The following is a 14082-nucleotide window of genomic DNA, read 5'->3' on the forward strand; positions in this document are numbered from 1 at the left end:
CCCTTTTCCTCCTTCTGGCTTTTAATATGTTTTGACAAAAAAAATATTGTGCAATTCTGCTGACTTCTGGTCACCTGCAGGCTTAGAGTAACACTTTCAAATCTCTTACTCTCCTTGATCTTTCTGGACATTTGCACAATGGAAGACTCATTCTTTTTAAGAACTTTCTTTCCTTGGCTTCCATGATGCATTTCTTTCTTTGTTCTTCCTGTCCAGCCACTTCCTTTTTGACTCTTGATCTGGTTACTTTTCAGTTCCCTAATTGGGTATTACCAAAGCTCAGCCCTTGGCCTTTTGCTCTTCTTGCATGTGTTCTCTGTGATGATGGATGGGCTTTTTTACAACTTACGCAATGTCCTTTTTTACTCAGATCTTTATCTTTGGGTATGTCCACTCCAAGTCTCTCATCAGAATTTACCTCTTGGGAATATCTCATATCTTCATTAAGTCAGACAGACACAAAGTCCTATGAATTATTTTTTCACAGTTTATATCCAGTCACCTCCTTTTTCCCATCCTCATTGCCACCAGCCTCCTTTAGGCACCTTGTACTTCACATTCAGATGATTGCTAATAGCTTTTAATTGATCTTGTCAGCTAATCTTAAACTGTTGCCACTAACTCAGCCTTTCTGAAACACCTAATTTCCTCTAATCATGTCCAGTTTTACCTTCTTTACAAAACCAAACTTTTTACCAGCTTCTCCTCACTGGTTATCTCCTTCTTAACTACTTCTTTAGAAATGATGGTATATTTCATAGTTTTTAGTACTTAATCATACCATACCTTGTATTTAACTATTTTATTAGGGATTTGCTTGTACCTACTTAAATTTCCAACACCTGTTCTTTTTTAATGTTTGTTTTTGTGAGAGAGAGAGAGGGAGGGAGGGAGGGAGAGAATGAGCAGGGGAGGGGCAAAGAGAGAGGGAGACATAGAATCCGAATCAGGCTCCAGTCTCTGAGGGCTTGAAGTCACAGGGCTTGAAGTCACGAACCATGTGATCATGACCTGAGCTGAAGTCATGACCCTTAACGAACTGAGCCACCCAGGCACCCCTTCAAGTACCTGTTGAATTGAATTGAACAACACATTGCATTTTTTCCTTGCAAGTAGTTTTGTGAAGTAGTGTAAAATTCAGGTTTTGAATGGGTGGGTTTTCCACAGACTTCTAACTTAGTGTTTCTCAAACTTGACTAACTCATTAACTTCTTAGATTTCTTGTTCAATGTGTTAATTTCCAGTTCCAAACTTAGAGAATCTAATTTAGTATTGAGTCTGAAAACCGCACTTTGAGTAATACTGCTGAAATATTCTTTTCATAGTATCCATTACTTCCCTTTAACATCTGTGTGTGGTACAACTAGAAAGTGTATTTTAATAGCACTGTTATTACATATGGTTGCGTGCATATTACTGTTTTTTACATTTTACACACATATAAGTAATGGCAACAGTATTCAAACCTAGCCTAGAGTGCTAGGAATCACTAGATGCTTTAAGAATGCCACAGTGAATGAACTGTTTGCAGCCAAACGGATTTAAACTTTAGGAACTCAATCCTGGCGTTTAGTCCTTTATGTAAGAACTTCTGGTATCCCCTCCAAAAAAGTTTGAAAACAACAAGAGTAATAAGCAAAAAGTAATGAGAAGTGTACATTCTGTTTAATTACTGAGGTGAAACAGATTTTTTTAAAGTAATACCTCATTTTAATAATCCACATTTTAATGTTATAAAAGATGCATCTGTTTCATGTTATAAAAACAAGTATCAAACTCTGACTTGACAAATTGGGAGCTGTTTAGGTCTCAAGCTTTTTACATTCCCATTGAAATTAGTTTGGGTTTTTTTTCCCCTTGATAGAATTAAGCTTTCCTTAACACTTTAAATATAGGCTATTTTTCCATCCTCTGTTTTCCATTTCTCTATGCTGTATTTTAGTTTCTACAGCATCTGACCTCTGTAGTTTGAAAAAACAAAATTTGTATACAGTTGGATTAGAATATAGTAAGATCATTCATTGAAGAGAAACCGAGATAGTAGTTATTTCAGGATCTAAAAAAATTATTTGCTAAAGATTTCTTTCTATAATTTAAAACATGTTTAAAAGAAATTAGGTGTTTGGTAAAATAATACTGATTTTTTTATTACGTGAGAATCATATTGGCAACAAATAAAGTAGAACAGACCTGTCTTTTGCAGATTTATCCAAGTTACTTTGGTTATTCATATTTTTTCAGGTTCTTTTGGTCATAGCCTTACTTCAGGTGAACTGAAATCTCAAACCAAATTTTGCCCCACCTACACATCTTTATTAGCAAGCAGACACAAAAATAATCATAGAACCCTATTTAATAGGCAAGTGAATTTCCCCTTTTGTTCTTTGAAACATATTTGAGCAAGCGCTAAAGCAAGAAAATAATACTTTAATAATGGAGTCAGCTCACTTTTCAGTCTGATTAGGCATCAGAATCTTCTTTTTTTTAATGTTTACTTATTTTTGAGAGAGAGAAAGACAGAGAGAGAAAAGAGCATGAGTTGGGGAGGGGCAAAGAGAGGGAGACCCAGAATCCAAAGCAGGCTCCAGGCTCCGAGTTGTCAGCACAGAGCCCTGTGCAGGGCTTGAACTCACCAACCACAAGTTGATGGCCTGAGATAAAGTTGGACACTTAACCAACTGAGCCCCCAGGCACCCCTAGGCATCAGAATCTTCTAATTGGGGGAGGGTGTTTGGTGCAGAAACAAGAGCTGAACACTTTCCTGACCTTGGATACAACTCAAAAGGTGTTAGGCCGCTGGACTTGTTAGAGAATCCTACTCCATTCATGCAAGGATGGAGGAGCTTGTATGTTATTTCTGACTAGCCCCATATTTTGAATCCTGTTTCCCCAGTAAAATTTATTACTAACATCTTTTATGCTTAAGGATGAATCCACCATTGGAGATGCAGGTAAAGATAATGGATGCAAGAAAAGACATTGGATCCAGCTCCCTTTGGAGTTAAAATCCCAAATAAGGTCTTTAATAAGCTAACCAAGCACTCTCTGAAACGCAGTTCCCGATTAGGTTCTTCAAACGCTAACTTGCAGACAGAGATGCATCATGTGGTCTGTATTGACATTTTTTTCAAGTTTCAAATCAGTGCTTTGTGAAAAATCAGTGGGGCCAACATGTTTAGTTTATTATAGTTTAGGATGAGATGAGATAGGAATACATTGCATGTAATAAGTATTGTTTTGTGAACCTTTACTTTCAGTTATATACAGATACACATATACGTGTGTGTGTGTGTGTGTGTGTGTGTGTGTGTGTGTGTGTGTCCATTCCTGGGTAATGATGTGAAATACATATCTTCCTGTGAGTCAATGACAAAAAAAAAAAATCTGAAATCAGCAGTTAGTATTTTAAAGTAAATAACAGATGAGGTACAATTATACATTTGGCCAATTCTAGATTTATAATGGAATAGAGTTTACTGATTTCTTGAGGATAATTTTAGTAAATAAAAATCTAAACCTTTCTCATGTTTCTGAAATTACATTACTCTTATACAGAATTGTTAGCTAAGATAGTAACTGATAAAGAAAAAGTAACTGAAATACAGTAACTGAATAATACTGTTTGTTGAAAAGCAGATCCAGATAGGCATTCTGTCAATAACAGACTATTTTCTGAAGGTCTTAAAAAAATCACTGTTATGACAGATCTTTCATGTTAGCATATAGATAGACTCCTTGAATCATCAGAACAGTAGAAGGAGAAGATGTGATGTGTTGATTACAGCAGGAATGCACTCTAAGTGCCAGATTTAACAGTATTTAAGTCATGCTGTTACTTTGCAAATGATACTTTAATATGGTTAAAATTCCCTTGGCAGTAGGGATGCTAGATTAAAGACCTTAGCACCTGTTCTGGACTTCCTGACTTTCTTTCCCAAATGTTTCTTTTCTAATGCACTAGTCATAACCCTTGAGTTTTACTGTCTCTGGCTATGCAGATGCTTCAAATGTAGAAAAGAGTTAACACTCCTTCACCCTCTGAATGTGCTCTTTTTGTTGTTCTGTCTCTCAAGTGATGGGTTGTTAATATGTAACACACTTTCTCTTACCAGATCTCCCTTAGGTCCACCATGGCGATGCCTAGTGTGGAATCCACTCAGGACTTGAAATAACATAGGGAAGTATGTCATCAGAATCACCTGGGAAGTTGTGGGTGTTATTTGGGAATTTGTATTTTGTTTTGTGGTGAGTGGCTTTGCAGAGATTATTCCCACTTGCTCGCTGTGCAGTCTTGAGAGAGAAACACAGACTGGACTCTGAGCTCTGTGGTAGCAGAGACATGTCCTGTTTCGTTAACATTGCGACCTTTGTGCCTGGTATGGCATCTGACACATATTAGACACTGAATAAATATTTGTTAAATGAATGAATGAATCATTGGTCTCACTGATACTTTCTTCTCTCAAGGCACCTGCTCAGCTGGTTTGAATTGCATGGTACCCACATGCAATGGGGAAACCCTCCCTCTACCTCCATCCACCTGCCTCTTGCTCAGGGCTGCGGAATCCTGAGGTCTTCTGACTCATTCCTCAAATACGAAGTTTCAAAACCAGCAGTCAGATTTGCATGGATGCTGACAAAATGCTTTCCTGCTGGTAGACTGCTAGGTCTTGGTGTGCAAACAGAAGAACAAGTGAACAAAATACATTTTAGGCATTTAGAAGGAGGCAGATGCTTAAAAGAGGGAGTACTTGATGAGGCATTAGAACAAGTGGCCCTCATTTACTATAGAACTTATGAATGATTTTCTAACCTGAATTGTCATTATTTATGTTAGTTTCAATTTTGGGCTAAATAGAAGCTCATTGAGCCTACAATCTATGTCTATTTTTTTTACCATCTATGAATTTGATATTTACTTATTAATGAAGTTCAACTCCATAACCGGAATGCTAGTGACATTCTAAATAAAAATAGTTTTTTTAATTGTGAAAGAAAATCAGTCTTATGGAGAATTTGGACGTAAAAAAGTGCAAAAAGATGTGAAAACCATCTGTGATCTTGTCATCCAGGGATGATTGATATCAGCATGTTGATATCTTTAAGGGTTCCTTTTTTTTTTTTTTTAATTTATTTTGAGAGAGAGAGAGAGAGCGTACACGTGCCCAGAAGGGGCAGAGAGAGTTCCACGCAGCCTCCATGATGTCAGCACAGAGCCTGACATAGGGCTCAATCTCATGACTCTGAGATCATGACCTGAGCCAAAATCAAGAGTCAGACGCTAAACTAGACTGAGCCACCCAGGCACCCCTCTTTTCAGGTTTCTATTCTGTGTGTGTGAGTGTGTGTGTGTGTGTGTGTGTGTGTATGTAATTTTTATAGAAATTGGATGAAATAAATTTTGTATTTTACTTTTTTCACTGAGCACTTCCCTCTACCATTAATCTTCGAATATATCATTTTTAATGACTTCATACTATTTTACTGTATGACTGTATTGTAATTCATTTAGCCATTTTTCTATTTTTAGATATTTAAATTCTAAATTTAATTTCTGTGATTTTGTGATTTGGAAAAATAATTTTAATTGACAATCCTCTAGTCAGTCACATTGTATTCTTAAGGTGTATATGCAATTTAAAGTCTAAATGAGGCTCTTTACTGTTGGATATGAAACCTAAAGTAATTGGGTTACTAGAGAATAATGCAGAAGATAGGCACTTCTAATTAACAATGCCGCATAATCTGTCAGTGACTATTCCTTTTATCTGTATTATAGGGACGAATGATGTTCATAGTTGTAACTTCCAAGACATGCATTCACAGTATTTTCATCATCTGTACCAGAGGCAAGAATTTTCACTAAGTATTGAATCATGATAGATCTGTTGATATGCATACTTAAAGTTTAGTGTAAATCCATTTCTTCTATGAAATCTTCTCCGTAAGAGTCTTCCTTTTCTCTGCAGGAAAAGAGTAGTCTTTACATTTACATTACACTTTTCTGTCTTTGTGATTAGGCACACAAAATCCCACACTAGATGTTGCCTAGTCAGGAACTCAGTAAACTTGAGGAAAATAACTGTTTTTTGATATATAAAAAGGAGGGTGTGTGGATTATGTAGAAGAGGTAGCATGGTGATTCTTTTTGCTTTCAAATGAGTAAGAGCAAAAGTTACAGGAAGCAAGATTTGAGTTTTAGTATTAAGGATAACTTTTGTGAAAGTGAAAACTCTTCCAAAGGGGCATGACTTACCTTACATTGTGTGAACTAGTAGTGTTTAAGCACCTCATGAGGATTGTTAATGTGTTTCTCTGTTACCTTGAAAGTCAGCTAAATGATCTGAGAATCTGTACTTACACATTCTCAGATCATTTAAACAAATTCAACAGAAAATACTTTGTGTGTTTGTGGTAGATACAGATACTTACATAGTTAGATATCTCTTAGAGTCTAGCATTACCTGGCTTAGGAGATGCTCTTATGCTGATCCAGAGGATGATCTTAACAGGAACAAATGGAAGATACCAAGTTTGGCTTTTCCAAATAGTGGCACAGTTACTGAATGAGAGACAAGTGGTATCATGATAGCAGGAGATATGTTGGTCAATGAGTCAAAAGTTTAATGGTGGTGTCCAAAATAACCAACTAGATGTTATGTGATGCTGAATGAGTAAATGAATAATTTTAAGAATTATATATACATGTATACATACCTGTATATACATGTATGTATACATGTATATATTCCAAATCAAGGGAGTTAAGAAGTTGGTAATTGTATACATGTATACGTACCTGTATATACATGTATGTATACATGTATATATTCCAAATCAAGGGAGTTAAGAAGTTGGTAATTGTATACATGTATACGTACCTGTATATACATGTATGTATACATGTATATATTCCAAATCAAGGGAGTTAAGAAGTTGGTAATTGTATACATGTATACGTACCTGTATATACATGTATGTATACATGTATATATTCCAAATCAAGGGAGTTAAGAAGTTGGTAATTGATGTTGATCAGATCACACTAGAATATTGCGTTCTTTAAGAGATTACTTTTTAAAGAGAGAATTTTCTTAGGTACTTAAGAGCACATTGACAAAAGACAGTGAAAAAGAAGGGACAGTGGATAACCTGGCCATTTTATTTTATTTTTTAATATTTATTTATTTTTGAGAGATAGAGATACAGAGTGTGAGTCGGGGTGTGAGGGAACAGAGAGAGAGGGAGACACAGAATCTGAAGCAGACTCCAGGCTCTGAGGTATCAGCCCAGAGCCCGACGCAAGGCTTGAACCCACAAACTGTTAGATCATGACCTGAGCCAAAGTCGGATGCTTAACCAACTGAGCCACCCAGATGCCCCAGCCTGGCCATTTTAGATAGAAATGTAGGTTCTTTTTGAGAGATGACCCTTGAATGATGGGGAAATAGTGGTTTACTGGAGTCAAGTGCATCATCTACCTTGCCACTACTCAGCTGCAGTTCAGTGTCACCAGTTGAGTGTTGCCACATCTACCATTTTTCAAGAGAAGCCAAAAATCCATGCATCTTTATAAAAATGTTAAAATATTGACCAGGTAAACAAATATGTCTGAAGACAAGATGTTCTTCAGTTATTAGCTTGTGACACCTGTAAGGGTGTCTGCCAGGACCTCAGCCCTATGTAGGAATAAAAAAAAAAGAAAGTCTTTGAGGCAACCACGATTGTTTTGCATAGAGAAGGAACAGAGAGTTATTCCATATACCTGTGGGTTGTCAGATACAAGAGAGATTTGGCTTATTCTGTTTCCAGAAGCAGAACAGGTAATAGTGCATAAAGCTTCAAAAAGGCAAATTTTTACTCAACTTAAAGAAGCAGTAACAGAGCAAGCTAGAAATAGTATAGGTTGTATGAATGGGAGATCTGAAGGTGGCATTCAAGCTAATGGTAGACAATGAGTAGTGAGGAAGGTACAATGAAGGTTTTAGACAAGATGACATTTAAAGTTCTTTCCTGTCCTCAGATTCTTTTTTTTAAACATTTATTTATTTTTGAGAGACAGAGCATGAGTGGAAGAGGAGCAGAGAGAGAGGGAGACACAGAATCTGAAGCAGGCTCCAGGCTCTGAGCTGTCAGCACAGAACCCGACGTGGGGCTCGAACTCACTCACAGTGAGATCGTGACCTGAGCCGAAGTTGGACAGTTAACTGACTGAGCCACCCAGATGCCCCATTTTTTTAATGTTCATTTATTTTTGAGAGTGATAATGAGAGTATGAGGGGAAAGGGCAGCCAGGAGGGAACAGAAGATCCAAAGTGGGCTCCACGTTGACAGCACAGAGCCCAGTGCGGTGCCCGAACTTAAGAACCGCAAGATCATGACCTGAGCAGATGTCAGATGCCCAACCTACTGAGCCACCCAGGTGCCCCTCCTATCCTGAGACTTGAATCACCAAGTTCTAGATCCTATTTAGCTTTTCTGCAAATGTTGGCCCTTAGGTTCAGAAGTGAGTGAACACCCTCCCATACTGGTCAAGTCAGTACATTCTTAAAGACTGTTTTTTTTTTTTCTTTGTTGTCTACTTAGAATATACATCGAAGATTCTTCAGTTTACAGTTCTTGTTTAAAAGGTCCCTACTGTGTTAAAGAATCACAACATTCAAAGTCAAAGCTTTAGAGTCTCTGAAGTTGTTACTGTTTTTTTTTTCTCTTGCATATAGAACAGTTTTATAGCTACTGGTATTTTGGAGGTGTAGTACGTTAGCAATGCATTATGAAGTAAACTAAAGATAATTGTTTAAATCCTTCACTGCAGTTGTCTCACATTTTCATTATTATTTATCTTACAGTAAGGATATGAAAATAGAGCTCTGTTATTTCATTTTTCTGTACTCAATATGCATAACATTTTCTCAAGATTTAATATGGGAGTGTATCTCTATTTTTGTCATAACTCATTTTAATGGTTAACAATTGTTTCTTTCTTATCAGGATGACAGTTAATATATTGCCAGCCTAGATAAGAGTTCTTGGTTTTCTTTTACTTCTAACTGCTTTTAATTACTCTGTAACAGACTGAAGCTATAATCTGTATGGTGCTTGTTGCATGGCCAGTATACTTATTCATTTCTAAACCAGTTATCGTAATAGGTACTAGGTGCTTAACACACATACCTTAAACTGCAATATGGGCAACTATGGTTTTGCAAAATGTATGAAGTTTTTATTAGGATACTCATGAAATGTTATCAATGAGAGTACGGTCATAAATCCCACATTCCTTCTTGAATCTTAAGATCAGTAGTACGTAGGACTTATGCTACCTGTTTGTGCCTTAGCAGTGGAATGCGTGCCTTACTAGTGGAATACTGAAGACAGAATCCCTACACTGTCCTTCAATCTGTGATGCTTGGGAAGGCTCATTTTGCTGGACTTAGTTACTGAGTCTACTGGTTGACCTCTTGAATAGTGACGTGATACTGAGAATTTTGAGAGTGCAGAGAGTGAACGAATATTTTAAGAATTTTCCTTCAAACTTTTCTTCCCTAATGTGGAAATACAAATACCATTCGATAATTTTATTTAATTCACTAGTTACTTCCTGTGCCAAGATCTGTAGAAAATACCAAATTAAATAAGACATAACTCTTTAAGGAGCTTCTTTTCTATATTCAACCAGGTATGTCTAAGAAATAAAGCACAGACTACATGGTTTGTTGTACAATATTAATGAAAGATAGCAAAGGCTTCCAGTTATCACACTGAGGTACAAATGATTTCCTAACTGAATTCATTTATCCACAATCAGTCACTAAAGAAGTAGCCAACTGAGATATCTCCTCTAATAGGGGATTAGGTAGCCTTCCTTATTGGAGAACAAATATTAATGGACTTGAATACCTTAGATTTTCCTGTTTGCCTTAATTGATAACTGAATTTGATGACCTTTTTTTCTGGTTTATAAGAGTAAAATAGAAACTTCAATCCTATTGCTTGGATTTATGAGCATTTCTTTTAATGTCTTGTACAAATGGTACCATTAATGAAAATTCCTCTGCAGCAGGCAAAATACTTCATTTGAGAATGAAAAAGCAAATTGAGTTAATGTATTGTGTAAAAGATTCGTAGCTATGTATTGTGTCAGTTTGATCTCAGCTGGGGCTAAAGTACTCTGATAGCTATAAGGTAATAAAAATAATGGAGAAGTTTAGAGAAGTATGACTGAATTTTATATAAATAAAGCAATTTGATTTATAAATGGTACAGTTTATTTTACCTTCATGATTTGGCAGGTGTACTAAACCAAGTAATTTTTGAGTTGGTATCAGCTTTCAATGCATGCTTACTTACAAGCCTTCTAATAATAACACCAATTCTTTTAGAGATAAGAATGGATAATTAGAGTCAAAATAACATTTGTTTCATTCTTTTCTACTTTTAACTGTGTTTATCATTTGACTATGGAAATTTTCAGTCATATACAAAGTAGATTATTACAATGAACCTGTTTTCCCATCACATTTGTCAACACATGGCCATTCATGTTTTAACTATACTCCTAACAACCATCATCTCACTTCAGATTTCAAAGCAAATCCAAGGCATCACATCATTTCCTTATAAATATTTCAGTACATGTCTCTATGAATAAGGATTCTTTTTTTTTCCTTTAAATGTAACTGCAATGCTCTTAAAACAGAACTGCTTTTTAATTGCAGCCAGGAAGTAGGGAACACTGGGGTCTAACCAGGTTCTGATGACTTTAAATAGCTCTAGGTACTCAGCCTTAGGTACTTGAACAAGTCATTTACCTTTACTCTCCATGATTTTTTGTCTTTATAAAGAGGTGATTCAACAAGATAATATCTAAAATCCCATCTGTCTCTAAAATTTATAATTTAAAAAATGAAGAGATCTCCAGCTTCTGGTTCAGCATGTAAGGAGCTTATAAGTTGTCACTTTGTCCTAACTGAAAAAGCTGAAGAAACTGAAAGAACAACAACTCTCCTTAGTTCTGTCAGAAGAGTGAGGTCACAGGGCAAACCACTGTCCCCAAAATTGGAATTGCAGGTGAATACAGGGAATCACAGCTTACGAAAGCAGAAATCTCTGTGGGAACCAGTATTGGGGTGGGAAAACCTAAACTACAACCCATGAATTTCTTGAGGTTCAGAGTGGATACATCTGAGAGTTAAAAAGTCCAGGGGTGGGGGCAGTCATAGGGGGTCTCTATACTTTCCTGGTTTTACCTCCAATAGTTTGACTAGGTTCTCACAGTGAACCCCTTCTACTTCTGGGAGGGGTAAGTGAAAAGAACCATTCTGAAATGCTCCAGAGCATCTTGTCCTTTATAACAAAGGCTGCCCTCCAGAGAAAATGTTTCACCAGAACCTAAACTACTGGGGACTAATCAGGGCCTAACTGACCTAGAGAATGGAAATATCCATATATCCATCTCTAGCCCACTCTATCCTGTCCCACCGAAGTTGGAGGGAAAACTGAGAAGCCCTCACAAAGTTTTCAGTTCAGAGGCAAAGGCTCACTAAAAGATTGAGATCTAATCTTAGAACTAATGAATGCTTTCCCTATCTCTGTACCTTGCCACCACATTATTAAAAGGCCATTTATTGAAAAAACAGTTCCCTTTACCCAGTACATCACACACAGCTAAAATCATAGGGCATACTACAAGGCAAAAAAGACAGGTTGAAGGGACAGAACAAGCAACAGAACCAGACTCCAATATGACAGGAATGTTGGAATTATCAGACTGGGAATTTAAAACAAACTATGATTAGAATGCTGAGGGTTCTAATGGTTAAAATAGGATGCATAAACGTGGGCATGGTAAGCAGAGAGATAGAAATTCTAGGAAAGAATCAAAAAGAAATTAGAGATCAAAAACACTGTAACAGAAATACAGAATGCTTTCAGTGGGCTCATTAGTAGACTGGACATGGCTGAGGAGAGAATCTCTGAGCTTGATGATATATCAATAAAAACTTCCAAAAAGGAAAAGCAAAGAGACTGAAAAAAACAAACAGAATATCCATAAACTGTGGGACAGGTACAAATAGTGTAACATTTATGTAATGGAAATAATGTAGGAGAAAAGCAAGCAAGAAAGAAAAGAACAGAGGTATTTGAAGCAACAATGACTGAGAATTTCCCCAAATTCATGTCAGATACCAAACTGTAGATCCAGGAAACTCCGAGAACGCCAGACAGGCTAAACGCCAAAAAAGCTACATCTAAGCATATCCTCTTCAAATTGTATAATATGATTGTCATAGTATAATAACTTCTTTATGCTAATGACTTGTGTGTGTTGTGTGTGTGTGTGTGTGTGTGCGCGCGCACGCATTATGTGTGTATCTCCAACTCTGTTCTCTCCCCAGAACTCCACACTCACCTGTTCAACTACCTATTTGACACTTCATGTAGATGTCTCACAAACATCTCAAATTTTACATGTTCAATGGGAGCAGTTGATTTTACTCTCCAAACTTACTTGCAACCTTCTCACCCCTCCCCCCAGTCTCTTTTCAACTCATAACACTAGCATGTCACTCACCTAGTAGCTCAGCCAGAACTCGGAATCAATTTTTACCTCTCCTTCATCCTTCTGAGCTGTTTACCCCTGAGATCTATCCATTGTGCCTACAAAATGAAACCATCAGCTTCTCCTCTTTATAATCTTCTGTTCTGCTTGCTTATATTCTTGCCACCCCAACCCATGCTCAGTCCAGCATCTATATAGTAGCCTAACTGTTCTTAATAATATATAAATGATATTATGTCTCTGTTGACTTTGCATAATGCTTGAAATAAAATTGAACTGTGAGCTTCCTACTGTGCCTTTGAAGACCCTGTATGACTCAGCCTCTGAGCCCTCATCCTCCCACACTTCTTACTCAATTTGAGGCCCTCTTTCAGGTTCTCAAAGCTGCTGCTTTCCCATCATGGGGACTTTGCACATTCTGATTCCCTCCCATTTCTTTTCTTTTTTTTATTTCTTGTTAACATGTATTCATTTTTCAGGGGGGAAGGGCTGAGAAAGAGAGAGACACAGAATCAGAAGCAGGCTCCAGGCTCTGAGCTGTCAGCACAGAGCCCGATGTGGGGCTCGAACTCATGAACCGGGAGATTGTGACCTGAGCAGAAGCCAGACACTCAACTGACTGAGCCACCCAGGCATCCCTGATTCTCTCCCATTTCTTACATGGCTCCTTCTTATTCTATGGTTTTTAGCTTAAATATCACTATAAAGTGAAGCTTTTCTTTACAACCACATAGCTAAAATAGCTCCCTCTCTCGCTGTTGGTTGCCTTTATAATTTACAACTCTTACTATAGCCTGCAAGTACTACTCTTGCTTGGTCTGCTTTTGTGACATTAGTCTGGTATCATGCCAGAACATAAGCTCTATGAGGACAGAGACTGTGTCTGTCTACCTTGCCATTGTAGATTCAGGTCTTTAGTAGTGTTTGGCTCATTCTTTTTTAATTTATTTTTTGTTTATTTATTTATTTTAAAAGAGAGAGAAAGAGAGCTTGAGTGGGGGGAGGGACAGAGAGAGGGAGAGAGAGAATCCCAGTCAGGCCCTACACTGAGTGCATGCAGCACTCGAACCCATGAACTGTGAGATCATGACCTGAGCCAAAATTAAGAGTCAGTCACTTAACTGACTTAGCCACCCAGGTGCCTTTGGCTCATCATTTTTGACATTTCAAACATATTGGATGGATGGAAGGAGGGAGGGAGGGGTGGAAGATGGGTGAGCAATGAGGTTGGAAAAACTTAACTAAGTTTTCCGTGAAAGAAAGAAATGGAGAAGGGAAAATACCCTAGACAGGAATGTAGTATGAACCAATGTAGAAAAATGAGTATCGTGGTCCTGACAGTTAACCCTCATATCCATTCCACCTCAGTAATTAGTCCGAGCCACTAATAATAATCGTATTTCCCTTGTGTAGATTGTCCTGAGCAATGAGACATGAGGGACAGTCTGCTGTGTGGGGTCTAGAGATGTTTTCCTCACTTCTGTGGAAGAGAACATGGGACGTGGTGCTCTCTCTTCCTC

General features: G+C 37.4%; 1 protein-coding gene across 7 annotated transcripts in view; it reads left to right on the forward strand.

Moving 5' to 3' along the window:
* Positions 1 to 14082, forward strand: part of UBE2E2 (ubiquitin conjugating enzyme E2 E2) — a 371623-nt gene that overhangs the window by 194035 nt on the left and 163506 nt on the right. The gene's annotated exons all lie outside the window — the stretch shown is intronic.

This window comes from Acinonyx jubatus, chromosome C2 (assembly GCF_027475565.1).
Source record: "Acinonyx jubatus isolate Ajub_Pintada_27869175 chromosome C2, VMU_Ajub_asm_v1.0, whole genome shotgun sequence".
Classification (NCBI taxonomy): domain Eukaryota; kingdom Metazoa; phylum Chordata; class Mammalia; order Carnivora; family Felidae; genus Acinonyx; species Acinonyx jubatus.